This window comes from Engraulis encrasicolus, chromosome 6 (genome assembly GCF_034702125.1).
Source record: "Engraulis encrasicolus isolate BLACKSEA-1 chromosome 6, IST_EnEncr_1.0, whole genome shotgun sequence".
In the NCBI taxonomy this organism is placed as follows: Eukaryota; Metazoa; Chordata; class Actinopteri; order Clupeiformes; family Engraulidae; genus Engraulis; species Engraulis encrasicolus.
The window spans coordinates 26476114-26479494 of NC_085862.1; the positions used below are offsets into that span (position 1 = coordinate 26476114).

Below are 3381 nucleotides of genomic sequence, written 5' to 3' on the forward strand. Positions count from 1 at the left end.
ACTGTTACACCATGGGGATCTGGGATCGATTCTGGCCCAAGGTCCTTTTCCAACTCCACCCCACCTCTCTACCCCAACCAATTTCCTGTTGCCTCTTCACTGTCACTATCAAAATAAAAAAGGATAAAAAAAAGGCCCCACAACTACTAAAAAAAACATTGCGTTATCAGAAGGCATATTCACTGTTACATCAACCAAACTGTTGAAGTGGTTTGGATGAAGAACGAAATGTTTTTCAAGCTCAATGGAGTTCAGTTGCTTAGGCTGCAGGTGAACTCTTCTGGATAACATGATGACTTGGATGGATGAAAATCTTCAGACGTGTTTGTTCACTCACTGATATGCATCCAGGGCCTTGATAGTTTGAGATAAAACATCAGTTTGTAGAGAAGGGGTAGGCTATTGTTACTCAGGCTAGTTCCGCTACTATACACGCCTTGCTCCATTGGCATGTTTACTTGAGATTGATGTCCTGTATCCTTCCATTGAGGGAGGCCTTGGTTTACACAGGAAACTAACAATTATTTCCACATAAGATTAGATTACCAAAGTATAGGCCACAGTTTCTATAGCTGATAAATAAAATAGGCCTATGTGACCTTGTACAATTATGACTTACCACATTCACTCTTTTTTCAATCAAACAATTTGTAATATGTGGACTACCAAGTTCAATTCTGTTCATCTTTTTTATATATATATACCATGGAGACTGATGGTACTTCCTTAATGTGTAGGCTATGGGGCTGCTTTGGCCCACGGTGGATGCTGGTGGTAGGTAGATTGTAGTCTACATTTATAGGGTTTGGCAGTGGAGAGCTGAGGCAAGAAGGTGCATAATTAATCTAGCAACAGGGTCTGAAAACCGCAATAAACGTGGCAAGACTGCTAAACAAATTTAACTCTGTTGAATGATCACCTCCAGTGCGAGCGTACATCTCTGTAGGCTAGAAACATCGTTATATCATTCCTCCACGAAACGAAATAAAATGTTGTGGTTTTGGAAATAAAAAAGAGTTGGCATCCTTGTCACCAACCGAATGCAATATTCCTTCAGACCTTCATAAAATAAAGGCATGAAAGGCGGTGTACGAGGACTAGGAACACAAGCTCATGGAGTTGGAAACTGAATTTTCACTACACCCAAGGACATAAAAAAGAAGAAAAAATGTTTTGGTAATACTAATGTATTTTAATATCATGGCAATTTACGTAGTAGGAAGATATACTGCGAAACCATATTGTAAGCTCTTTATACTACTGCTTAATAACCCCACCCCCTCTGTTGAACGTTTTAAATTTTGTGCGTCTACGCTGTTGCGCACTGCACGCGCCTGGGAATTCTTGGGTTGCAGTTACGTCAGAATGCCCCTTCACTGGAGCGCGCGAATTTGAAATGGTGGACAACCCTGGCTTGGAGCCATTGAAACCCATTCAAAAGTACATTTGTTCGATGTTCGACAGAATATTTTTAATTAGACCTTAAGACACACCATGGTCTTGTTTAAAAGCTGAGAACCTCAGCTTTCCATACCTGAAAACGGTATTTTCCTAGCATCTACCAATCCGAAGGTAGCCTACTTTAAGTGCAGAATTACTTTTCTAAAGATAGCGTTTTGTTTCCTTGGAAACGGACGCGGTTTATGTGTTACGCATACGCTATTTGACTCGGGTTTGCATTATTATGGATGCATTTCTAATCTTGACATTCTAATGGACAATCTGTGCGAGTTTCAAAATGCGTTTTTATGTAACATGGGAGTAAAATGTGTTAACAGTACGCCCGTCTGGGATTTGTTAGCTAGTTCGCTAGTTAGCTAGCAAGTAAGTAATAGCAGAAATAAACTCTCTCTGGTAATAGATATTAGAATCGATCTGTCTCAATGGCCCAAGCATAAACAAAGAAACACCAGGATTTGGATGTAATGCTATAATATCAGCAATTTGTCAAAGCAAAACATTCTGAGAACATTCACAGAACCAGTTCATTATATCCACAGCCTTGAGTGTCGGCAAATCTTTCCACTTTTGACATGATGTAGTGTAGAGACCTAGCACTTGCTAGCTAACTAGCGGGCCAGCTAGTTTAACAAATCCCAGACGGGATGTAAACACATTTACTCCCATATCACATAAAAACACATTATGAAATTCGCATAGATTGTCCATTAACATGTCAAGATTAGAAATTCATCCATAATAGTGCAAAACCGAGTCAAATAGCGTATGCGTAACACATAAACCGCGTCCGTTTCCAAGGAAACAAAACGCTATCTTTAGAAAAGTAATTCCGCACTTAAAGTGGGCTACCTTCGGATTGGTAGATGCTAGGAAAATACCGCTTTCAGTTATGGAAAGCTGAGGTTCTCACCTTTAAACAAGACCCATGGTGTGTCTTAAAGTCTAATTAAAAATATTCTGTGTCAGATCGAAAAAATGAAGTTTTGAATGGGTTTCAATGGCTCCAAGCCCAGGTTGTCCACCAGCAGCGGTAGATCACCACCAGGGGGCAGCACTATGACGTCAGCAGCAACCCAAGAATTGGGGGTCGGCGCTGCAACCAGGAACATGACAACTTCGTTGGCAACACGGATTACAAGCATGATACACAAAACACTCCTGGATTTTATCAAACCAAGTCATAATTTCAATTCATTTTAACTGGAAATCCATTCATTTTACCGACTATTTCTTCAATTCCAACGGGAAATCCTGGAGGCGCTCTCAACATTGCCAAAACAGGTAGGCTGAGTTTAAGCTTGCTGTCTTACACAAACGACTCATTTTTTAATGGAAAGTCCATAGGTTATAGATCATTTAGACGAACCACAAACGAACAGTTGAAGGTTATAGGCTAGTTCTATGTTTGCCAGAGAACAAAGAGAACCAAGCAAGAAAATAAAACAAAAGAATAATTAAAAATCTATTTAAAGTTGTGCTGAAAGCACTACAATATACATAACCTGAATAAATGATAATCAAAGTCTTTCACAGAGCTTTTACAAATCTGACATGTTATATGCACTTTACGTGCTACTTAGGCTTTTCACGTGGTTACAGGCGCGTCCGGCTTTTCATCTGAGATCATTGATGTTTACCTGTCAAACGGTAATGTCATAATGTGCGTTTCCATGAGCGGATTAATTCATTCGAAACTAAATTTCACTTTAACAAATGTTAAATCGAGCTAATTGTCTCCGGTGTTCTTGATGTGAATCGTTGGGACCGACGCAGAGACGTGCATTCACGTCCCAAAATCCAAGCATGTAGCCTAATTCATACCATTTAGGCCAAGGCTACCTTTGAGCATTATTTTGTCAGGTGGGGACACAGCACATGCAGTATATGCGAGGGCCATGTCCATGCCATATGGCGCAAAGA

General features: G+C 40.1%; 1 protein-coding gene across 1 annotated transcript in view; it reads left to right on the plus strand.

The window, feature by feature from the left end:
* Positions 1 to 2428: 2428 nt before the first annotated feature.
* LOC134450300 (N-acetyllactosaminide beta-1,3-N-acetylglucosaminyltransferase 3-like) overlaps positions 2429 to 3381 on the plus strand; it is a 5470-nt gene continuing 4517 nt past the window's right edge. Inside the window, exon 1 of the mRNA XM_063200145.1 lies at positions 2429 to 2742. The gene's annotated coding sequence lies outside the window, so the exon portion shown is untranslated. The remainder of the gene's footprint in view (positions 2743 to 3381) is intronic.